Source organism: Orbicella franksi, chromosome 1 (genome assembly GCF_964199315.1).
Source record: "Orbicella franksi chromosome 1, jaOrbFran1.1, whole genome shotgun sequence".
In the NCBI taxonomy this organism is placed as follows: domain Eukaryota; kingdom Metazoa; phylum Cnidaria; class Anthozoa; order Scleractinia; family Merulinidae; genus Orbicella; species Orbicella franksi.
In genome coordinates, this window is record NC_138145.1 from 37,347,036 (window position 1) to 37,373,487 (window position 26,452).

Genomic DNA, 26,452 nt, shown 5'->3' on the forward strand with positions numbered 1-26,452 from the left:
TTTTTGAAATCGATCTACTGACAGAGGAACATGTCTACGCTTTGACGTTTATTAATATTTAGCTTAAATATCTTCGATTGATATTGATCTAGGTTATCTCGCTGTTAACATTCTGATATTGAATGGTGAGTTTGTTCGTTACGCTAGTTATTAATTCGAGTTCACATCTATTAGCACCGATAATGACATATCATGTGTAGTTATTGTAAGAACATTACCAGGGTTCCACTGCAGTGTATGTCAAGCTCTAAGAGCTAGAATACTCTTTTGGCTTTATTTTAGTTTTCTTCTTTAAGTATAAGATTGAGTATAAGTACGCTAGTTCAATTCGAGTGATAATCGCCTTTATGTGGAGATCCCGACGGGAGTGCATTGCAACCACAGGATGGCAAGTGCGCTTTCGTTTATATGTATCTGTGTTTTTGTCATTGTGTGTGTGTTGATTTTTGTTCTTGCTTGCACTGCGCGGCACACTTTACTGTTGGATGCAATAATCTCTACTTTTAAACTGATACCATGCATATTGAAAAAATTGTCTCTAACATCATTGTATTTAAAAAAGTTGCAGTTACTCCAGGCAATGAAACAACCTCCCTTATATAGTTTAAAATGCTGAGTAAACAAAACTCGAAGCCTGATACAATTAAATTATTATCCTTAAACGCGAGAGGCCTAAGTAATTTTTGAAAAAAGAAGAGCAATATTTTCCTGGTGCAGAAAGCAAAAAGCCGATTTGATATTTTTACAAGAAACGCGTTCAAGCAAGGAGCGTGAGGCTCAGTGAAAAAAAGAATGGGGTGCAGAGATATTATTTTCTCATGGGAGTACAAACGCCAGAGGTGTCGCGGTGCTTATAGAGAACGGCTTTGACATTGATATAATGTTGTCTCAGACAGATTAATTCGAGTGAAAGACTTTTGTTGTTTGAAGCTTTGATCAAAGAGGAAAATTATACAATTGCAAATATCTACGGGCTCAACAAAGATGCAGAAGTTGTTCAATTTTATCATAAACTATCAAAACTATTAAGAACCAATAATTTCGTAGAAACTTTTATGCTTTTCTCATTCAAAAAAAAGCCAAACATTCAAGAGGTTCTATAAACTAATGTCAGATTTTAACCGGCTAAGTGAAGAAGAGACTCGAAAAGCGTTTGTACTGGCAAAATCAGTTGCTCTTGAAACATTTGTACAATGTTTTCAGTTCAAAATTTTAAACGACGTTTTGTTTTTGAATACCCGATTAGCAAAAATCGGAAGGATTCAAAGTGATCTTTGTACGTTTTGTCAAACCTCTCGAGAAACATTAGAACATTTCTTTTATCGATGCTCCTCAACAAAATTTTGGACTAAATTTGAAAACCTTTGGTTGACAGTAACCGGGGAGCAAATAAAACTGGAATATATCAACATTATATTAGGAATATTAGATCAAAGATCTAACCTGCTCAACTACTTTATCATTTTAGGTAAAATTTATTTATGGAATTGCCGCAAAAATAAACAAATCCCTCTCTTTTTGCCTTTCGAAGAGGTGGTCAAGAGAAAATATGAAATTGAAAAGCTTATAGCCTCTCAAAGCATCTTAAGCTTAAAACATTTTCAGGCAAAATGGAACCTAGTTTGGAATAACAATCCAATTTTTTTTGTAAAGGAGTAAGTGCTGCTTGTTTGTTTCTTTTCTTTTCTTTCTATCATATGGAACTATGTAAGTTACGTAAATTTATATGTACATTTATGACAATTCAAATACCTGTATTGTAATTTTATATAAAGTATCTTGTTAACACAAAAAGTAATTGTATAATTAGAGTACAATGTAGAGCAAGATTTGTATTATCAGTTGTGTAGGCAGAGTATCTGTAGTAGTTGTAGTGTGTAATCGTAGTGTTAGTAGTGATCGTGGTGTAAGTAACGGTCGTATTGTAAGTAATGTCAGTAGTGGCGTAAGTGATATTGTTATTGTAGGTAATGTAAGTATTGTAGGTGATGTTAGTATTTTAAGAAGTCTTAGCAGTGTAAGTAATGTTAGTATTGCATGCAATAGTAAAAAAAAAAAAAACTTAATCGTAATGATTCGATTTAGCGCCTCCTTCCAATAAGCACCTCCTTCCGAAAAAGCGTCCCTCCCCTTCGAATGTGTTTTTATTAATAAGCGCCCCTATTCCAATAAGCGCCTCAATTCAAATAAGCGCCCCCATTCTTATAAGCGCCCCTGTTCCAATAAGCGCCTCCATTCTTATAAGCGCCCCTTTTCTTAGATTATAATATTAATAACAGCGCTGTCAGAGTTTGTATCAACGGTGGTTCACCTCCCACACCAACGGTGCTGGTCTTCGTCTGAGTTTCTCAACTACTATGGCTATGTGAGTGCATAATTCCTTCACAAGAATGATCTCTACGTCAAAGTTTGTGGCGATTGCTCGGCTGGTCGTTCTGGCCAGGACGGATCCATGGACAACAAGTCGATCCGTTTTGAACATTCCGTTGTTTCTCAAAAAGGAAATAAGCGCCCTCCCTTGAGGTACCAAAAGTAAATAAGCGCCCGGGGCGCTAAATCGAATCATTCATTACGGTATTTCCACACCTTGTAATAGCCGCCATTGAAATAGAAGAAATAGCCGCCATCGAACAAGTAGAGTACAAAAGCACATTAAATTCGAGTTTCCCGAGAGGCCACAAATTGTAAGGATTGATGAAATAAATTTGTTGTGGGACAATAATGCATTTCCTGATCTTGAAAATTTCATTTCCATTGCTGTGCGTTATAGCCAATTGTGAAGGAGCGCCACGGACTGACGTTACCTTGTGTGCTTCAAGTCATGACCCTTGACCGAATGAACTAATCCTTACATAATCTGGACCGCAGCATAAAATGGAGCATAGCTGGACGGCATGTAAAAGTAAGTCATCCGTTTTAAGCTGTGCAGCAGAGTTTAGCGCAATAATTTCATTCAAAACCTGTGTTTTCGGCTTAATTACGTGTTTGCGCTAAAAGTGTCAAGTGTCCGGAATATGTTAATTAGTTCAAATTTTAGTGAAACTACTCAATTTTCCAAGGCGTTTTATAACGTGATGGCTTAAAAACCTAGCCCAATTAGACACATTATAGCCAAAAAACGAGCTCGATTGAACAATGGTCACATATCGAATAGTCGGTTTGTAATTATGAGGTGCAACTCGATTTGCTGAGACTGTGGTGAAACCTTATCAAAGAATGTGTTTTCTCGAAGCAAGAAGCATCATCTAAAACCAAAAAGTGAGCATAAATAAAGTGTCAAATACTCCTTCTTCTAAATTATTTTCTTTCCTCCCGCTGATGTAGGCTTTATTGCTTACACAAAGACATTTACGCGAATGCTAATTTATGCTATTTATTCTGCTATTTTCGCCAGCGGGAGTGCTTGCGATAGGTATTTACCAGCTGATAGTTGCTTTGGGGCTTCACACTCGCCATTAAAGCCGATAGAAACCGAGAGTGAGCAGTTGAAGTGTTTTGTATATCCAACATGGTGGATGTTAGTTCTAATGGAAGTTCTAATGGGTTTTCTTTTTTGCTTTAAAGTGTGTTTGAAATCTCTCTCACATCAACAAATTTAGGGAAACACAGCAGGCAGCTATTTTGAATTTGTGAAAAGGGAAAGATGTTTTAGTTTCACAGCAAATGGCCTCAGGAAAACCCGTAAGTTTTCAGTCCTTCCCGATCATGCATCGTCGATGTTGCGTGGATGAGTCCGATTTAAGCTTACTAGTTGTGCTTTGGCTACCTCTCTGTTTAACTCGCTTATGCAGGACCGAGCCAGGGTCCTTACTTCACTAGGTGTACAAGCAGCTTTTATTGGGGATGGACGTTACACGCAAAAAAGGAGTTGAGGGCGGTTTATTTCAAGTCGTGCTAGGGACCCCGGAGTCGTTTATGGATTTAACCGATGGCGATCCATATTTACAAGTGCAACTTATAGGAAAAGGCTTCGGCCTAGTCCCATTAATGAAGCCCATTGTATCCGACAGTGTGTATCTCGTGGTTTATTCCAAATTAATCTTAAGAAAACAGTGTATATGAAATGTGGGTTTTGTCAAGGCAAGTTCTGACCGCTCGCCACAATGTAAAACACTTAACATAATTGTGTAACACCTTCTCCTGGTTGAAAATATCGGCTCATTGATTTTAATGTTTGTATTGTCTTTTGATATTGCAGAGATATATAAATGACAAATATATGTTAGAACTGTACATCAGTTTTGGGCCTTTAATAACTTCTTTAACAATACAATCAAAATTATTCAATACTATTCTTATATTATGTCTCATTTTAGTTCAACACAGTTTATTTAGTTGTGACAATTCTTTTTCTTTGCGATCAGTCAGTCCTTTTAGCATTCTTCATGGCTTTATGTAATTTCTATTAAATACAGATATCAAACTATTAACTGGCCCTTCAAAAATAATTCTTCCCATCAAAAAATTGACAGCTGATTAAGTTTGTAAAGGTGCTTTTCAGTTGCTGTTGTGCTCACCACAAAAGCAACTAAGAAAGCCAAAGACAAAATCATTTAAGCCTTGGAGATGGAAGAGTCTGTCATTCTTCATCAGATTCGCAATAAAAAGAACATTGCGTATTCTGTTCAAGTTGTCAGTGGTGATGCAAACCTGACCTTTGCTCTTTTTCTTAACTCTGATTTTGTATTAATTATTTACCGTAAGATAAAACATAATACAGGAAGATCTAACCCTAGCCCCTGAGAAGACTTCATCTCGGAGGGGATGGAGGGGGGGGGGGGTAGGTGTGCACTCCCTGCATCTTCCCCCTAGATCCGCCCCTGAAATGAGAGGTTAAAGCCATAATCCATTATGGACCTTCAGGAATCATTGAAGCATACCATCATAAGAATGGCAGGGCAGGAAGAGGCACACCTGACCTGTGCACTGGAGTAATGCTCTATTCCAATTTCATGTTGAATTATTGTGCAATTAGGAATGTACGGTCAGCAACACAATACGCCCGCATTTTAAAAAATTAGCAGAAATCTATGGCTACTTTTTTGGCAAATGAAATAAATTCTACAGAGGGACACATAACGGGCCCAACAGCGCATGTCCAAATTATGTTTCCAATAAAGGATAAAAAATGCAGGGTATTTGAAGACATTTTTTCTGGGACGTAGATGAATGAACAATCAAAGAAAGCCAAACTCTGTGTGATATAACGCGCTGCATTGAAAAATAATCGAGCTTATTTGTTGCGCACGGAGATTACCAAAAGTCATCTAAATAACCATATTTTTCAGCATTGTGGCATGAAAACAAGCACGGTGATCCTTCCTTTTATTACGTTTTTAATAACTCCTTGTTCTGTAACAACAGCATACCAAGTTTCATGGGAAATCTATGGCGGGTTCTTTTACTAGGGAATCACCTTAAGGTGACTCCCTATAGTTTTACGATCGCACGTGCGCTTAGGACGAAGGCTCAAGTAATCTGCCCGCGCTCAAAGGAAAACGTCAGAGATCTTTGATATTTTATGACGTCAACATGAGCACAAAAAGCAAAACTGATAGTGAATTTTCTCGCGTTTCCTTCGGTGAAATTCCATACAATTTGGCAGACGGGTAATAACTACTTCACTTTAGTTGGAGCTCGTTTTTCATAAACATTGAGAGCGAATAATCTAATTGCTTTAGTATAAATCTACTAGTCGTTCAAAACTTTATCTAGATTCTCTTCACAGACACTTCGAAAATGCCAAGAAACGTCCGTCATTTTGCTAACAAGGGCACGCTGCTACGCTACTCACTATCTATCACAGGATAGATAGTGAGTAGCGTAGCCAATCAGAGAACGGCATTCGTGATAGAACGCTAGTAGATTTATACTAATAACTATTAGTAGAATTCCACTAGTATACTAATGCAAATGCTGATTGCTTAGGCCATTGCACACTATCAGCCATTTGGGTGCAGTGGCTTGGTGTAGTCGACAAAATTGTAACGTTTCCACGTTTCTCTGACGTTTTGAAAAAAAAATTAGAAACAAATGAATAAACAAAATTCCCGAGAAGACTAAAAGGAGGGCATTTACGGTTCCTTGAATTAAAGAAACTCGAAAGTTTTGAAAGAAACTGATAAGCGCGCGTACACAATTGCAAATGTCAAATTGACAATTAATTCAGTCCGCGCGAATAGTCTAAAGCGTAAAGTTTAATACTCAGACCAGAAATAATTGGAATCGTTTTTCGAAGGAGATTTCAGTTAGAATTCTACTAAAACAAGTAGATTATTCGCTCTCGATTTCTATGATCGAGGCGATAGTTGATGAGACTGAAGGCCGAATCAACTTTCACCTCGTAGAAATCTCGAGCTCATAGTCTAATTGTTAAGTAGTAATTGTAGATTAAAGAGTGCGTTTGAGTTTTGGTAGGTTTGGTATGTTAAAAAAGCAAAAATTTTGGGAACAGCATTTTGTGCGTGAGCTGTTAGGTAGGCGTGAAATTGGCCTCCCTCCAGTAGTGGTGAAAACAAATGCATTGATCGCAAAGCAAGTGCATACGAGAGGGTTTGTTCTCGTTTGTACATGTATTACGTATTATTAGTTACGACCGGTCAATAAAAAACACGGACTGTAGTCGGTAGGTCACATTTAGTCCGCACTGCGCGTTTTATACCTGAGTCCGTGTTTTGTACCCATTCCGCAATGCTTAGTCCGCGTTTTACACCTAACTCCGTGTCTTATACCCAAACCGTAGTCCGCAGTCCGCAATCTGCAGTCCGTAGTCCATGTTTTATTCTGACCACGTAAATCGACACCAACGATGCCTGTTCCTTCGGTATGCGAGACAACCTGCTTTTATTACCAAAACTAGGACAATTATATTCTATTTACGAACACAACTTTGAATCGCCTTGGCATTGGGGGAACAGCTACAGGGCGTTTTCACTTCCGAAACAATGAAACGGAGAACATGTTGGTGCACCAAAGCAATCCTGTGGGAGTTGAACTCTTGTCCTATGAAAACACTTTTGCTGGGTTTATATTACACATTTTGCGCACAGAAATCTAGGCCAGTGAAGTGAAACTACACATTTTCTCCTTTGGTTTATTCAGCAGAAAGCAGCGTTGGTTTTGGTCGAAGAGAAGAGGGTACACAACACGCAACCAAACTACAGCTTTCTGTTCGTACGAAAAGTCGTACACATTTTATGATGACATGTCTGCAAGGTTTTTAAATGCCATTAACACTGACTTCAAACTTTAAATAAACAACTTATCCGCTACAGTCTTCAATAAGCTGCCTGGACACTCGAAAGTCCGCAATATTGCACAACACTCGAAAGAAAGCACATGGACAAACATGGACATGACTTCATTCGCCCCTAAAGAATTTTTCTGGGCTGCCAAATTGGTGTCCATGTAAAGATTAGCCTCTTCCAGGCGTTAAGTTAGTTGGGACTCGGCGCAGAAAACAGCGCGCGAAAATCAATGCGCGAAAAAATATAAAGAGCGCGGCGAGAGGAAACGAAAGAAAGTTCTTTCGCTTCCTCTCACCGCACTTTTTTTCTTTTTTTTTTTTTCGCGCGCTGAATTTCGCGCTGCGCCCCAACTAACTGAACACCTGGAAGAGGCTATAGAAAGATACATACACAAAATGTTGAATTTTTCCGCATTACCCGATTAGAACTGCGTTCTCTCGAACGCGATTATTGCTAAATGAAAGTGTAAAGCCTTTTTTTAAATTATGAAAGCCAAACTTACTGTCATAAAGTAAACGATGAACAGAAGGGACAATACTTTATCAGGAGTTATTGTATGCCATTTCTGTTCTACAAGTATGGATAAAGGATTAAGTAAAGCAATAACCTACTAGCCTTCAATCCTTCAAGAATGCTGTCAGAGAATAATAGTGGTCTCGGTGACCTCTGCCTGTCATGATTTAAACACTCAATGTCGTAGATAGTTTCCATATTTTTATTTTTATATGTAAATATCACGTACTGTTATCTATAACTACAGGGTTGTTTTATTACAAACAAATAGTGTAGGCATTTCTTTTATTTCCTATTTAGATTTATTACCTGTTTTTTCGTCTCATTTTCTAGTCTATAATAATGTTTTCCACGCAAAAACAGTTTAAAAGGGTAGGTCGAACAGGACGTATTCTTTCCGCCCACTCTTAGAAGTGTGGACATTAGACTTGCAGCTTTATTTATATTGTAGATGCGTATGCTAATATTCTAAGAGACTGTATCAACGTTGACATTAAGGTAGACATTCAACTGCGGCATTGCTTGTCATTGATGCATCATTGTTGAATTAGTCCGGCACGATGATTGGCCTTGAAAGAACGAAAAACGCAAGTGAACAGCTGTTTTCTTATCCCTATGTGGTATTGAAACTCCAAACGTTTCCGTTGTGGACATTTGCCGATGATCGGCCTCCATACAGGCAAAAAAGAACAAACAGAGTGCTCCGTCTGTCGCCCTTTCAGGCTACTCAATAGGGGATCCTAGACCCTCATTAGTAAAGCCACAGGTCTTTTTCTGAGTGGAAACGTTTTCATCGTTCATCTAAAACGCCAAAAATGAGCCGCACATTGGCAGCTAACAGGAGCCCGGAGAATGCGACTAGTTCATCAATGCTTGATCCTTCCAAAGCAGAAGGCATTGCATGGTGTAGCGCGCTTATTTTGATATCCATCTTCATTGTCGCAGGAAACTTGCTCACCATTGTTCTCTTTGTACTCAACAAGAATCTTCGTAAGAAAAGTTTATTGCTCGTCATCAATATGGCATTTGCTGACCTTATGTTAGGAGCGTTTTCTCTACCAGGCTACATTTTCGTTATCGGTAATGATTATCAACTATGGACAGAAGCTAGTACAGAGTTTCTAACTGTCAACAGAATCATCGACACCGTTTTCTCACAGGTGGCGCTTATTTCTGCGGTTTTCATCTCCGCCGAGAGATTTTACGCCATATATTGGCCGTTTAAGCACCGAACACTAACTGTGCAAAAATACCGCATTGTTCTTGGTATGGTATGGGCACTAGCCGTCCTTATCTCCGCAGTGTTCAACGCGTTATTCAATTTAATTTCATTCAAACATTCCGTGTTTGTTTGGACACCATACACTTTAATTCTAATACTTGTCATATGTGGTTGTCATATCGGCATCTGGAGAAAGTTTCGACATGGAAGGGTCGCTTCGCAACAGGAAAGCAAAGCCCCGCAAAACAAACGCTTAACAAAGACTTTGATGTTTGTATCTACTCTTGCTTTGCTGTCATGGACACCTTTAATTGTTTTGAACTGTTTACACGCGTTAACTATCTCGATACCTTTGAGATATTTTACTATCGCCAACGTTCAAAATTTTTCGAACTCTTTTGTAAATCCAATTGTGTATGCATTTAAAATTCCTGAGTTTAAACAAGCCTTTCTTTCGTGCTGTTTTGGAAGGCAAGCAGCAGTTAACATCGAAGACATTAAAAGAAGAAATAAGATGGCTCCCACCTCGACTTTGGAGACACAGCTAAGAACATTGCGAACAGATCCTAGTCACCTTCAATTGTCGTTTGAACAGGAAGAGATGGACACCAAACTGTAGCATTCACGTTGAAGGATATGAATTGAATTGTAGAACTAGAACATTGTACATAAATCTGATTCTGATTCTCGATGCTGCTGTTATTTGATCTTTTAAAAGAACATCACATGACGACGCTATCGTCCCTTTAAATTCTTTTATATAACAAAGAAACGAAAAAAAATTTCAATCAGGTCATCTATACGTCTATCCTCTAATAGACCATAGATAAAAGGTAATCAAAATGCATGAATAATTTTCTAAATTCAGCATTATAAATCAAATGATGAGGATTTTTTGTGGTTAAATGAAAAATCGAAAGAGCGTGATATCGCCGAAGTGTTCCAGTAAAGCTAAACGATGCGTGGCTTAATTCTCGGTTTATTCCAGGTGGTTGATATCAAACCGCATTTCCAGAGTGTTTCTCTTTTAAAAGACATTCATCTGACACAAACCTGCATTAAAAATAGTAAACGAGCTGTAATATGAGCTCTAATTCCACAGCCATAAGATAACAAAAACGCAGTTAAGACTTTGGTCCGCCACGGAAAATGTAGGGCATTCTTAACAAAACCTTTTTAAGTTTCTCTTTCAGCGTATAGAACCGAAATGTAATTAGCTTCACGTTAGAAGCTTACAAATGGTGCGTAACACATCTAATCTTAATGTCAGTAATAACATATCTTTTAAACATCACGCGACATAATGAATGTCATTTTGCGTATTAGAAAAAGCAGGTGGCTGCTAAGCAATTTTCTCAAATTCCTTTTAGCTTAGGATTACCTCTTAGCTCAAATTAAATTTAAAAGCGTACTACAGAATATTTGTTTTAGGTGTCGAGAGTTATAGTTTTACTGTTTTTGGAAATCACCCATTATTCAAGCTACTGTGTTGTTGTTGTTGTTTTTTTTGTGGAAAGAAAAAAGTATCTGTTGCGAAAACTTAGAAAACATGCCAAGAAGGCCTTATTGCCTTGAAACATTTTAGGGTTACAGTCAAACGTCCGACCACCTCTCCTCAGCAACCAGTTTTCCAAAATACCAAGTTTTTAAGCCAAATCACTATTTTTAGAACCTCTTGTAAGCGCCGGACCACCCCTCGTAAGCGACCGCGACAACTTTTAGAGGTAATGTTTTGAAATTGACCTCTAGTACGCGACCACTTGACAGATAATAGAACAAAAATTAGATAATAAGTTGTTGTAACATTAGCGCAATACTGGGTAGTAAAAGAGACGGATATTTCTCAATGATAAGTACAGTATTTTCCCCTCTAAATTGACTTTAAAAAACATCTAAAACATGGTGTAAGTCTCTGCAGTTACCATAAACTAATGAGGCAAACTTTTGGCCCAATATGGTCTCAGCTCTCGTAAGCGACACCCTCCCGTAAGCGACCACCTGGGTTTGACATTTTGGGTGGTCGCTTACGGGAGGTTTGAGTGTATGTTAAATAATAGGTTTTTGTCATATGACCCGTAAAGCCCCGTGCGCTATTTCTTCGGAAAACCATAACGAAAGGTCCCGTGTCAGGGCCGTACTCGTCGAAGTAAGAGGGTCGGAAAAACGCGCACGCCATATTAGAACACGTACGCCCCGCAAAATCGATGCTGTCCTGGAGAACTGTCCGACGCAGAACTACGGAGGTTTCCAGTTGCCAGGTTACTTCGAGAGCAGAAAAAAAGTCAAAACACCTCACAATTGAAGAAGCCACAAAATGGTCATGTGATAAAATGCTTATTGACGGAGTGGAAGGGCCGGACAGGGAGATATTTGGCTCGAGATCAGGACGAGCGGACTGAGCGCAGCGCCGGCGTCAAAGCAAAATTTCCAAGGTATCTGGCCTTGGTAGGCAAAAATTGTATATAGCATGACAATTACAGGAGAAACGACAGCAAAGCAAGAATAGATACAAACAGGAAGGTCCTTGTTAAGGTCATTCCCCAATATTGCTTTGCGCATCCCTACTGCACATAATTTCACGCGTGATTAGCGCGCGCGCATTAGAAAATGGCGGCTTTTTCTTTACGGCCGGACCTCGCCATAGAGGTAAATCGTCATTTTCTCGCTAACGAGTATGGTGACCTGTCATTTTTTTCTGTTGTTTTGAATTGAGAAATAAATTTCTCTGTGTAAAATAAATATGGACCAATTCTCATTGTAGAACAAAAAAACAATTGTCGGAAAAGTGAATTTAACAAGCAATCGTGACTACAATCATGGTGCTATTGTGAGGATTTATTGGATGTAAACAAGGTGCTGTTACTCCTAAACGAACATGGAGACCCCTCATTTTTATTTCAAAAATTCAGTTCCTATAATACAAACAATCAATAGGCAAAGTTTCACAAAAATCTCAGTGCAGGTTCTATTTCAGTGGAATGACCTTTACGGTTTGTTTTATGAGGATCATCTTGGCTATTGTGTGGCTACACCTCCCTGTTGAAACTTTTTACGAATGGCGATGTTACAGCCACACATGGTGAATATTAGAATCAGGGTGTATATATCGTCGAAAGGTATGTAGAATGTTTGGCTGAAATAAAGAGATTCAAAGCTGTAACGATAGCGGCAAAAACGACAGCAAGTGTCCAGATCATTAATATAACAAAGCGGTATGCTCGCGTTAAGAGTTTTAGGTGTTTAAGTGGCCAATACTCGGCGTTAAGTCTTTCGGCAGAAATAAAAGCCGCAGAAATTAACGAGGCAAATGTGAAAAATGAATTAGCGACCATGGAGAAATATACCAAGATATCCATGCGAATTCAGTCGTCCAAAATCGATAAGCAGCCCCGACAAAGTAAACGGATATAGGTTAAGCCATAATTGCTAACATCAGGTCAGCAAATGCCATCATGATATTGGTTTCCAGAAACAAACTTCTCTTTCAGAGTCTCCTGTTTACTGCAAAAAGGCGGAACAATGGTGAGCAAGTTTCCCACAATGATAAAGGCAAGCTCGAAAATAAAACCGGTGCACAATGCCATGCCTTCTGCCTTGTAAAGAACAATTTTTGATGAACCAGTCGTGTTCTGTGAGTTAGTGTTAGCTGCTGCTGTGATATTCATTTTAATTTTTAGTTTGGACAAAACGATTGAAACGCCGAATAACCTTAGCCGATGACTACTTATAGATGAGACTGGGAAATAGGAGTTTTATAATCCACACTTTATAAGACTAACGACCAAGTGGAATCACAGCCAAATGTATAGCTTTTTCAATTTTTGAAGACCGATCACCGAGGACTATATAAAGTGAATAATGTTCCATTAAGACGCTATGCTTTAGGTCTACCATACTTTCAAAGTTGACGCACTTTGTCAAGACGTAAGTATAGGTATGTTCAACCTTGATAAAACGGTAAATGTGTTTTTCATTTTTGGTCGATAATTGTATTTTAAATGGATCGTGCGATTAATAACTTGACATGCCGGGGGAATGAAACCTTGAGGAGGAATAAATTACGAAAAATAAGCTTTCTAAGTTCATTTGCAGCCGGGGAAATTTAAAGGGTGACCAAGTGGCACATCACGGTCAAATTTGTAGTGTTTTCGCTTTTTTCTGGGACAATCATTGTTGACTAATGAATGAGTTGCCAGTAATCGGATACCCGTGTTTGCGCGAAGAACTCTGGGATCGTCAGGGGGCAAACATTGCTAGTCGCTAGAAGGAAATGTATGGCGAAAAGTTGTTTTGAGGTACAAGAAAACGATTTTTGAGAGAGATCAATGCTTTTTCGCCGTCGTTTTTATCGCGAATGGATTTGGGCAATGTTGATATGTGGAATATGTAAGTTTTTGTTTGAATAACCGTGAAATATGGCACAAAATCTACCGATAAACTCAATTGCTTGCGTGAGGTTTATTGTGAAATTTACATCGCGTAATGGTCTAAAAATATTACAAAATTAATTAGGTATGAATCGAGAGGAAATAACCCAGTAAAGCCTTTTAAGTTGTGTACAGGTTACTTCTGGCTTATTTGAAAGCTCAGTCATACAAACAATACTGGAAATAAGCCCGGTCGCGATCATTGTACAGTCGGGGGTTGATTTAATGAGAAATGAGTCCGCGCGACTCATGCTGTGTGGCTACTGTGTTGCGCAAAGCCTTTGTTTTGCTTTTACAAGTACGTATTTCAGCGATTTTCCTTTTCTATAGCAGATCAAGAGTGGCTCCTTGAATATATCTCTGAGTATTTGTATTTAAAAGTGCCATTTGTGCGTGATTATGCTTTCCAAAGTTTGGTATTGACGGTTGAGTGAAATTGCCCGACACAAAGGGTAGTAGTTCCTTCTGCAATTTTCGATTTCTGTTTTAGAGCTTCTTTTCTGTCTTTATATTTAATTTCTCGGAGGGTCTTTTCTACCATTTGCTCCGGGTAGCCTCTCGAGATCAGGCGTGTATTGAAATTTTCAATATTCTCTTCAATGTATTTCACAATAAACCTCACGCAAGTAAAAGGGAGTTTATCGGTAAATTTTATCACTTATTTCACGGTTATTCAAAAACTTACATTTTCCATGTATCCACATTGCCAAAATCATTCGCGATAAAACAACGGCGAAAAAGGGTTGATCTCTCCCCAAAACCTTGTTTTTGGGCGTCGAAACAACTTTTTGCCATACATTTCCTTCTAGCGACTTGCAATGTTTGCCCCTTGACGATCCCAGAGTTCTTTGCGCAAACATGGGTATCGATTACTGGCAACTCATTCATTCAACAATATGTTCCATTAGTGATGCAAAATGCCTCAGATTATTGGCTTTCAGACAAAAGTTCTGAGAACGCGAAGGGTTCATCAAGAATTGTGCCTTTCAAGGCATAAGGCATTCCATTGTGCCCCGTTGTTAGGTTGGAGTTTGTTTTTATTGTTGCAAGAGAGTTGCACACATTCCGTTGGCTGCAAACAGGCCGATACTTTGAAAGGGAAGTTTGTTTGTTTGTTTTGGTTTTTTTTTTTATCATTATGGCGTGTGTTGACTTCATGCTAAGAGTCTCTACCAATTGACATTTGCTCAGTCGGTGTTAGCTGCAAGTTTTGGACGGGTAGATGAGACCGCCGGTGTTTTTTTCCGATTTTCTAGCTTTATTAAGATCATGAATTTAATATTTCTTTCACATTCACCGCGTTAAATTCTGTGACTTTTTGCCACAGCGTATAACGAGTTATGGATGCACGCGGGAAGTTTGGAGAGCACGAGCTCCAAACTTCCAAAGTGCATCCATAACTCGATATATGCACAGCTAAAAGCATAAAACAATTCTTTTGTAGCATAGCGACGATAACTTGAGCGCTAAGACATGTTTTATTTGTGATTGACTACAAAGTTCTCACAATGCACGGGGAACGAAAAAAAAGGATAATATTGCCTGGTTAAAAACACGCCACAAAAAGCTGAGCAACGGTTGTGCCAGAACGCTTCATCTGGTTTCTAAAATTGTTCATGAATAATTCGCTTCTTCGAACTAGTAAAAATGTAGGAAAACAAATTTACACACTCAATGAACATATAGACAAACAATGTAAAATACATGTACTCATGCAAGGTTTAGTCACGCGTCACCCAAGTGTAATATCAAACAGTTATTTCACTAGCGCGCGTTTTGGACCTGAGTTGGCTATAACCATCTCGTACCTAACAAGCGCGAGTGCTTTAATAATGAACATTAAACGCAACACACAATCAGACATGTGTAATTAATGAAAAACTCGTCGATATGGGGGTGGGGGGGGGGGGGGGCATTTGTTGGGGCTTACGAGAAACCAGACTGAAACCTCTCAAAATTTCTTGAGTGAAAAACCGTTCAAAAAATCACTCAAAACTGGCAAACCACCGAACATAGTGATTGAAACTACCTTTCACAAGCTCGAATACAGTTAACTTGATACAGCAAGAAAGATGCGTACTTTTAATTCTTTGAGGGATCAAGACATTTTCATTTGAAACCATTCCCTTGCTACAACTTTTTGGGTTACTGTTAACCTCTCGCATGCTAGATTTTTTCCCTAAAAAGGCGATTCAATGTTATAAATGCCTTAATTGTTTTGAGCATGAGAACTAACATTTCCCTCCACTTCGAGGGTGGAGTAGATGATTCTAATATGCAAATCAAACTTTGTTTTCTAATTCATGTAGAGAAAATGAGTGTTTGTCTTCTTGGTCCCCAAGTCGATTATTCCCGGATTTCCCCGTTATTAGTCGGTAGCGAACCCTCAAATAAAACGTGCTCGCTTTGCCCTTAGGCATTGAGAGAGCGAACTGAAGAGGTTTGACGCCCAATCTAGCTGGCCTTCAGCATTCGCTTGAAGCATCTATATAGCAAACCTCATAAACATGTACGGATTTACCGAGGTGAAGTAAAGAGGGCCAGGAACAAAACGAACGCTATGCTTACCTCCAAAATCCGAGAACCGAATGCTGAAACATTGCACGCTAAATTAAGGACGTTCACCCGAAAATGTTCTACTCGATAGATTTTCTTCAAACTTCTAATACGGACAGATAATGAATTACTTGTTTCAGGAATGAAAAAAAAAACAAAAATCGGGGGGGGGGGGCGGGGGGGCTGGGAGGTCACGGACTTCGTTTCAGAGATAAAGCATGTGGAAAACTAGCCTGATTTTCAAATATTGGTTCGCGTAAATCAGCATGGTCTCCAGGGTTTTTAGCTTAAAATATCAAAGATGAATCAACGAAGAAAAACTGTCCTAGTAATATTTTGTATAAGTGAATCCGTTGCGTTAATAATTTCAAATGTTGCCAACGTTTTCACAAAACTTAACCCTTCAATAGGCATTTGAAACCGCCGCACAGATAAACGAAGAGCTAAAAAGAACGAAATTCGATGGTGCATTTTGCAAAAAATTCAAACTTCTAATCGATAGATTTTCTTCATATTTTTAGGTAATAGCATGATCGTGTCAATTGTAATGCCATGCATCTTATCCAAATGTAACTTTGTTTGTTTGGTACTTTATTAGCGAATACTTAACTACTGCTTGTACTCTGAATGTGATAATCAACCACAAAATTCCCTTCACCAGATAATCCAAAAAATAATTTAATTCATCTGTTCAATTTACGACTTTGCTCACAGAGCACTTTGATATTACTAAGCGCGCACTCGATGAATGACGCCCTTGAGAATTTGCGTGCGTGTTAAGGATGCGCAGAAACAATTAGCGCGAACGTCCTTCAAGTGCCTATGAAGTGAAATTTTCCCCTCTTTTTTTCCCTAAAATATTCAAGTCTATGTTTCTCTGATTGGTAATTTTCGATTTTGGGCTTCGGACAAGCGCGCAATAATTTTTTTCCTGCTTCGAAGTTGGGCAATTCAACTAAGAAATGTGCGACATTCCGCGCGGTCAAAATATGCAAATTAGGGCCGTTGACGTCATAAGGTGTGTAAAACTTTCCAGCCATCACAGCAGCTGAGAGAAACAAGCGAAAGAATGCCGGGAAGTTTTCTGTTATCGGAGGGCCTGTTTTGGTGAGCTGTAAAAACACCACTTACACGCAAGGCGTTGTCATACATATGTTTCCGAAGGACGACGTCAAAAGGGCACAAGGTTTCTGATTTTGTCGGAGACATTGGCCCAAATTCTCTTGCTCATGTAATTTTGACCAACCGTAACATTATTCAGCGAAATAATAAACATGCCATGCCTTATTGCCTTAAACTGGTTGGAAATTTGTTAAATAGAAGTTTACATGTTACGTGGTCCTGAACCAAATTAAATATTTCTTGTAGTTTAGTTGTGGTTAGAGGCGGTGTACAAACGGACTTAAGGTTATTCCTCAGAATTCCATTGCGCCTCTCTACTACGCACGATTTTTGAGTCATTTACGCGTGCACATACACAACATATACAAAATGGTGGCTATTGCTAAACCAAACGATTTTTTTTTTATTTAGTTTGAATGCAAACATCACCTTTTTTCTAGACAGTGAATATAGAAAATGAGAGCATAGCTAGCGTTTGGAAAATATAATATGTGCTCTGAAGAACACTGCGTGCTTGGAACATATTGAAACGCCATCAAATTACTCCTTACAATTGCTGGAGTACATTCATTGATGTTTTTCTCACTTAACTATCTCCTTTTTTTTCTGCTCTCAAAATGCGTTAAGTGGATGCTTCAAATGTAAACGTTTCTGAAAGAAGATAATTTAAGGAATTATGGGGTTTATTGAAGGTCCTCCTGCTCCTAAACGAATACCGGAACCCTCCTTTTTTATTTCAAAATGTAAATGCTCTTGAAATAAGCAGCTAACAGGTGAAGTTTGAAAGAAAATTTATTCGAGTTCTAATTCAATGGAATTACCGTAAGAGACAAAATAGGCGTGTAAACAAATTTATGTAGAATGCTTCCCTGATCACGGAAAACATGTTTCGCTTTACAATTCAAAAGCGTCTCATCTACAACATCAACTCAGAATTTCTAAACTTTGGCATCCAGAACTTCTTGATCAAACTTCAGCTGTGGGAGACTGTTGTCTGTTCGTAAAGTTCTGAGCTCTGTCCCCGGAGTCTTCTCACTTCTTCTATTAATATTTAGCATGTTTGGCGCCGCTGGTTTTCTTAAACAGCACAAAACCAGGGCTTTTCTAAACTCAGGTATTCTTAATGCGTACACAACTGGATTTGCAAACGAATTGGAGTAATTTATAATGTTCACCAGGTCATAAAATTTCCACGGTATTTGGACATCATCCAGAAAAATTAAACCGTTCAAAATAACTAAAGGGATCCAGGACAGCAAAGCAAGAATAGACACAAATAGCAAGGTCTTTGTTAAGCGTTTGTTTCGCGAGTCTCTGTTTTGCTGTTGTGAAGCGATATTTCCGCGTCGAAACTTTTTCCAAATGCCGATGTTACTGCCACATATAATGAAGTTATAATCAAGACGTATAGCATCCAATAATACATAGACTGACGTTTTAATGAGAACAAGAGGGCGGTGACGACGACAGTCAGTGCCCACACAGTAAAAATAATAATACGGTATGCTCGCATTGACAGTGTTCGCTGCTTAAACGGCCAGTAAATGGCGTAAAATCTCTCACCAGATATGAAAGCTGCAGAAATTAACGACGCCTGCGACAAAAAGGTATCAACGATTGCGTAGAAAGTTGACAAAGACATCGACCAACCACTTTCCAAAGTTCAAAACTGTAACCAACGATGTAAATGTAGAGCGGTAGGGACACAGTTCCTAACATCAGGTCAGCAAACGCCATATTGATGACTAGAAACAAACTTGTCTTACGAAGGCTCCTGTCTACTGCAAACAGAGCAATGGTGAGCAAGTTTCCTACAACAATAAATACAAATATCAAAATAAATGCGGTGCACAATGCGATGCCCTCTGCCTTGGAAGGAACAATTCTTGATGAACCAGTCGCGTTCTCTGAGCTATTTGTAGCTGCTTCTGTTCTCATCATATTTCAGTTTCACTGAACGATTGAAACGTCGATTAAACTTTGCCGATAACAACGTATCGTTACTTGATGAGGAAAATAGGAGTTCTGTAAACCGCAATATATGAGAATGAGGAGCGAGTGACAGATGGTGACCAAATTTGTAGCTTTTTGACCGTTTTAAGACCAATCATCGTGGACTTATCTTTCACATGACATATCTCAGTTGACTTAAAACTGACGCAACCTGTCAAGACATATTTTAAAGAAAAGTTTTAGAATGATTATATTGCCATAATTGGTGACTAAGATGCGTCATCCATCAAGAAGCTTGCATCATGTTCCTCAGATTTGACGGGTTGATCAACACAGAAGCATCTGTTGTTTTTTTTTTTTCTCTTGATTTTTAAGTAAAGGTTTCAAATGATGATTAGTATGTTTTGCTTCAATTTATTTCCTTAAAACAGTGAATGAGTAAGGTTGTTGTTCATATACTCCATGGTGGTCTTACGGAAAAGTTTGTAAAGACCTGACGGTTATCTCCAAGGTGTGTAAATAGTTCACTTTAATGAAACTGCACAATTAATTTCCCCTGGAAAAGTTGGAAATTTACATGGACATGTCAATTTTAATTTACAGTATGTAAATCTTGATTTACATTCTTTGTAAATTACAATTTACATCTTAGGGTTTTGTAAAATAAAATTACAGGAAATTTACAGCTTTTAGTACAGCATGTAAATGTTCTGTAAATAGTGATTTACATTGTCTTTGTCGACAATGATCATTTGAAGAACATGTAAAAACCTGTAAAATATTTTACGCACTTTTACAGTATCTGCCTTTGTAAAAAACATGTAAATTGCTTTGCTAAACCATGTGAGAAACGTGTAAATAATTCAAGCGAATGCTGTAAAAAGTCTGGAAATGTTATGTTTGTAACCCTATAAAAACCATGTAAATGAAAAAAACGGGAGCTGTAAGAAACATGTAAAAACCATGTAAATGAAAAAAGGGGGCCTGTAAGAAACATCTAAAAACCATGTAAATGAAAAAAGGGGGCGTGTAAAAAACATGTAAAAACAATGTAAATGAAAGAAAGGGAGCCTGTAATAAACATGTAAAAACCATGTAAATGGAAAACCTAGAAGTTGCACGGATGCGGTGGGGGGCTGTAAATAGCCTGTTAAAAACATGTAAATTAAAAAGGGGAACCTTGTAAAGGCTGTGAAAACAACTTAAATGAGATAATGGGGGCTTTTCGAAAAACTTTAAAGACCACGTTAATGTAAAATGGAAACTCTTAGAAAAAAAAGATCTAAATTTAAGAGAAGGCCTGCCTAAACCCTGCAAAAACCATGTAATGAAAAGTGGGCTTATTTAATATATATCTGGTGTAACGGTTCAACCAACGGAGACTGTTCAAATGATGTAAATTCCAAGTTACCCACAGCTTCGCGATCCTCTTGTAAACGGTTGGCTGGATTTTGCAAGGAAATAAATGAAAAGTTACCCCGGCCAGGGTAAACTTGGGGGGAAGGGAGGGTGGGGGGGGGGGGGGGCAGAGAGAGAGAGGAAGGGTTGTCTCGGGTAACCGAGAACATATAAATGGGACCTTTTAAAGGCGCGTAAAGTTAAAATGTAACACCGCCGTAAAGCTCCGTAAACCTACCGTGAAGCCTCCATTAAGGTGCCTTTTACGTTGAAGCATTTGAAGTTCTCTAAAGTCCAAGCGTGTGCTGTACTGTGCTTTAAATTGAAGTTGGGTTAGAAGGTATACACCAAACTAAATCGCTGCATTGATCGACACCGCACTAAGCTGTCTTCTTGTGAACTTTCCGCGCATCCACAACGACAAAATAAAACTAGAATTGTTACTGCACATGCAGGCGTCCCAAGCTTACGTCTCTAGAAAAGAGAAACATTAATTCTCGGACACGTACGTATTTATTCATGAACGACCATGAAAGCGTCACGTGTTGTGAGAGTTCAAGACGGAAAGAGCCCTGGTGATCGAGTTTGAACTGACACGGAGTTAGGTTAGGCAGGGAACCATAAGGGACACCCAACGATCTTTTTCTCTCGAATGCTTTTAAACGCTGTTTTAGGCTATCTGGTGTACTTTCAAAGCTCTGTAGGTTAATTTTAGGTTGCGCAAAAAAAAAAAATTATCTGTTCGGTTAATCTAGAGGAGCTTGAGTATTCTCGAACTTATTAGGGCTTTTTTGTCTATTTTCCGAAAACGTTAGGTCTTATCGCTTTTCCGAAAATGATAGCTGACTTTTTTTCGGTAGCCAATATGACGTTTTTAACAATCCGAAAACAACAAACATTAAATTTCTCATATCGCGAAAGTTCGAGGTCACAGTTGTGCCCCTGAACCGTTGAGAATGAACGAAATATCATCGACTTAGAGCGTTAAATATTCCGAAACATGAACATTCTACAAGTAAGATTAATACAACTAAGTCTGCCCTTGCATGTTCACTGTTTTTTGTTTTGTTTTGTTTTGTTTTTTTTGTTTGGTGATTTCTACCGTTTTGTGCTTTCATTGCCATCACTGTTATCCCAGTCCCTTTATAAGAGCATACAAGCCTTGTGAGTGCCCGATCTCCAACAAGCAGGAATCAGCGGTCTTCATGTTAGGTACCAGGTTCTCTCGGTACTCTCGCGATGTTGGGCAGTTCGTTGCAACTTGCATCAAACTCGAGCTCTGTTTTAGCGGGCCAAAATCCACTCTACCTTCTCTTCGTCACCGTGCACGGTTTCAAGGTAAAGTTTTCCGTTACCCAGAAGCTGAAGATAGCGATTACAGGCAACAACAACAACAGGTAAGCAAGTTTTGCATAAATTGAACGAGTAGAGTAAAGTAACGTCAAGATACGTATACATTTCGTTTTGCCTTTGGTTGTGAATGTGTCATTATCAAGGAGAAGTTACATTGCTTGTGGAATCGACTTTGGTGATGTTTACCTGCCGTGCATAAAGAGCTTTATTATCTGTTATTATCTGTTCTCGATAACTGAGTAAGAGCATGCGACATTTGTTATTGGCTTATATGCACCTTATGATTCCTTCTGATGCATGTTCTTGTAAGGTTATGTTGCCCTCTGATGTGAATGCTAGTAAGCTAAAATGTAACGTGCCATCTTCAGCAGAGAAATTTCTCTTATGCTAGAGTAAGTATTCTGAAGTTACTCAAGTGTCTACAGTTGTACCTACATGCAAGTTACAATATGCTGTTATACACAACTGTACATGGACATTGCACCCACTGGTGCTGATTGTCATGTTTAAGCTTGCATAAATTACAATACATTATGTTGCACGTGACGAGTGGTGCTGTTGAATAAACGAATTCAAGATGTCGCTGTGTGCGTCCGAGTCTTAGTGACAAACATTACATGGTACCAGGAGTAAAATGGATTCGTTCAAGCCTCCGGAAGCTTTGTCGCTTCAAGGAAATCCAAGTGAAAATTGGAGAAGATGGGTCCAACGATTCGACCTTTATCTGACGGCGTCTGGCAAAATAAAAGAAGACGAGAAAGTTCGGTGCGCGATCCTGCTTCACGTGATCGGTGAAGAAGCGCTGGAAATTTATAATACCTTTAAGTTTGCTACTGGTGAGGATCCAAACAAGATTGCTCATCTTAAGAAGAAGTTTGAGGAGTATGTCAACCCGAGAAAGAACACTGTGTTTGAAAGATATCGATTTTGGGAATGCAAACAGCAAGAAGGCGAGACAATTGATCAGTTTATCACCGAGCTGAAAACACGTGCAAAGTCCTGTGAATTTGGCGATCAGCATGACCTCATGATCCGCGACCGAATTGTGTTTGGTGTGAGAGATACCCGACTGAAAGAACGACTGCTCCGTGAATCGTCAGACCTTACCCTAGAAAAAGCAGCAAGTGTTTGCAGAGCCGGCGAAGCAAGCTCGAGTCAAATAAAGGAATTGGAAGATTCTGACAAGAGCGTTCCAGTTCATTGGGTCGGAAACAAGTTCAATTTAAGGCGTCCAAAACCGCCGCGTCCTAAATTACCGTTCAACTGTTCGAAGTGTGGTGCTAAGCATCTACCAGAGTCATGTCCTGCGTTTGGAAAGCTTTGTCTCGTTTGTAAAGGAAAAAATCATTTCGCCAGAGTTTGTCCGCAAATGAAATCTCCCGTACACGTAGTCACTCCGAGCGATCAAGGCGCCATTGGTGGAGTCGAATTAGAAGTTCAATCAGATAATGGAGATCAAGAATTATTTATCGGAACAGTGACTAGTGCACCGCCTGTCGAAGACTCGGCTTGGTTTACGAATTTACGTGTCGGCGGAACACCGATTAAATTCAAACTCGACACAGGAGCCGAAGCGAATGTGTTGCCACTCAGTGTGTATTTGAAACTCAGAAATAAGTCACCGCTTTCGGAAACCAGCGTCATTCTCTCATCTTATGGAGACTTCAAGGTTAAACCTGAAGGCACACTAAACTTACACTGTGAAGCTCGTGGAATGAAAGAAAACCTGCCATTTTTTGTCGCCGCTGTTGAGTCACCACCGATTTTGGGACTTTCAGCTTGCCAAAAATTAAATTTGGTCAGAAGAGTAGAGAGTGTTGCCCAGGCGCCACTCACAAAGGAAGAAATTTTGGATGAGTTTCCTGACGTCTTTACTGGACTGGGCTGTATGGAAGGCAGTTATCACATTGAATTGGATGATACAGTTGAGCCTGTCATTCACCCACCACGGCGAGTGCCATATAGTCTGCTTGAGAAGCTGAAAGAAAAACTCCAGGAGCTAGAAGAGAAAGATGTTATTCAGAAAGTGGACAGACCCACCCCGTGGGTTAACAGTCTCGTCATTGTGGAGAAACGTGATGGGTCCCTACGCCTGTGTTTAGACCCCAGAGATCTTAACAAGACAATTCGCCGAGAGCACCACAGGATTCCAACTGCAGAAGATATAGCAAGTCGTCTAAGTGGCAAGAAAGTTTTCTCCATAGTGGATGAAAAGGATGGTTTCTGGCAAGTGTGTCTAGATGATGAAAGTTCTCACCTCTGCACATTCAACACTCCGTATGGCCGTTATCGCTTTAAAAGAATGCCATTTGGTATAAGTTCAGCACCAGAGGTTTTTCAGAAAAAGAATGAATCCATATTTGGAGACATTGATGGTGTGGAAGTCATATTTGATGACATAATTATCGCTGCTAAAGATGAGTTTGAGCATGATACACTCATGAGAAAGCTTTTGCTAAGGGCACGAGAAGCGAAAGTTAAGTTCAACCCAGCAAAGCTCCAGTACAAAGTCAGTGAAGTCAAGTACATGGGGAACATTGTGTCTGAATCAGGATTGAAGCCAGATGTTGAGAAAGTGCGAGCCATAGTTCAAATGCCATTACCCCAGAACAGAGAAGAGCTGCGGAGATTCTTAGGAATGGTGAACTATTTTTCTCAGTTTATTCCTAATCAGTCAGAAGCTACTTCCCCCTTACGAAGCCTGTTGAAGAAAGATGTAGTTTGGATCTGGTCACATGAGCACACACAGGCAGTGGAGCATCTAAAGGAGATCCTGTCAAGTCAGCCTGTTTTAAAGTTCTTTGATCCTTCTAAGCCAGTCAATTTGCAAGTGGATGCCTCTAAGTCAGGTCTAGGAGCATGCATTCTCCAGGATGGCCACCCAATTGCCTACGCATCAAGATCTCTCACCCAAGCAGAAGTAAACTACGCCCAAATAGAGAAAGAACTTCTTGCAGTGGTATTTGGCTGCGAGAGATTCGATCATTATGTTTATGGTAGACCAGTAGATGTTATGTCAGACCATAAACCGCTGGTATCAATCACAAAGAAGCCACTGGTTAATTCTTCTCCAAGGCTTCAACGCCTGCTTCTGAGACTTCAGAAGTATGAAGTCAACATCTCTTATGTTCCAGGCAAATACATGTATGTAGCAGATACACTCTCAAGAGCCTTTCTGAATGAGCAGCCTACAGATGATGATTTGAACGATGACATGGAGGTGATGGTCCATAGCCTCATTACAAATCTTCCCATGACCCAGGAGAAATTGGCACAAATGAAGTCTGCAACAGCACAAGATGAAGACCTTCAGAAATTATGTACAGTTGTTAAGAATGGTTGGCCTTCCCACAGAAGCCAATTGCCTGCATCAATTGCCCATTACTGGAGTCTTCGTAGTGAAATTCATGAAGTAGAAGGCCTGTTGTTCCTTGGCCAGACGCTCATAATCCCACAAGATATGAGACAAGCTGTCCTGAATTGTATCCATGAGAGTCACCTTGGTATTGAAAAATGTAAGTCAAGGGCCAGAGCTGTAGTCTATTGGCCAGGCATGTCTACTGCAATTGAGAGACTGGTGGCTAAATGCCCAGTGTGTTTCAAGTATCAAAGAGAGAACCAGAAAGAGCCTCTCCTGCCTCATGAAGTTCCCCAGAGACCATGGCAGAAGCTTGGTGCAGACATATTTGAACTGAGCACTAACTCTTATTTAGTTGTGGTTGACTACTACTCTAAATATCCGGAACTTTGTCTTTTGAAAGACAAGACAGCTAGCTCTATTATAACTAGCATGAAATCAATTTATGCCAGACATGGTATTCCAGATGAAGTTGTTGCCGACAACATGCCCTTCTCAAGCAAGGCTTTCCGTAATTTTGCAAGTGAGTGGGGATTTGAAATCTCCACATCAAGTCCCAGATACCCACAGTCCAATGGGATGAGTGAAAGAGCAATCCAGACCATCAAGAATTTACTTAGAAAGGCTTGTGCAGACGGGAATGACCCCTACATTGCTCTACTGGAGTACAGGAACACACCCATCTCTGGACTTAAGGAGTCACCTGCTCAGCTGTTAATGAGTCGCATGTTGAAGTCCAAACTACCTACTGTGGAGTCTCTCTTGAAACCTCAAGTGGTTGATAGCCCCCAACAGAAGCTGCAACAGCGGAGTGATAAGCAGAAGATGTACTATGACCGGAATGCTAAGCAGCTGCCGAGTATTAAGGAGGGTGAAACAGCTAGAATAAGAAAAGGAAAGACTTGGGAGCCTGCCATCGTTACTGCACAACATAGTGCTCCAAGATCCTACATAGTTGCAACACCTGATGGTACCACCTACCGACGAAACCGTCATCACCTGCTCCCAACAGTCGAGTCGCCTCCACTGATCGCAGGACCAGCTATTGATGGGCCAGGCGTGCCTGTAGTAGCCGAACCGCCAGTTGCCGTCCCACCACCTGATGCTGCCATGCCCTCCCTAAACTCATCCAGCCATTGCAGTCCTCAACAGACACAGCGTACTTCCAGCGGCCGAACTGTCAGATTACCAGCAAGATTCAGAGAGGACTATGTTATGAACTGAACTGTCCACACTCAGTAACCAGACATTGAATCAGACTGTTTTGTTTTTTGTTTTGTTTTTTTTTATTTGTTTACTACTA

General features: G+C 39.6%; 1 protein-coding gene and 1 pseudogene across 1 annotated transcript in view; one reads left to right on the forward strand and one right to left on the reverse strand.

Annotated features, from left to right (window-relative positions):
• The window catches only part of LOC145461481 (uncharacterized), a 479,224-nt gene that overhangs the window by 11,493 nt on the left and 441,279 nt on the right, over positions 1-26,452 (forward strand).
• LOC145464185 (adenosine receptor A3-like) lies at positions 18,026-19,028 on the reverse strand (annotated as a pseudogene).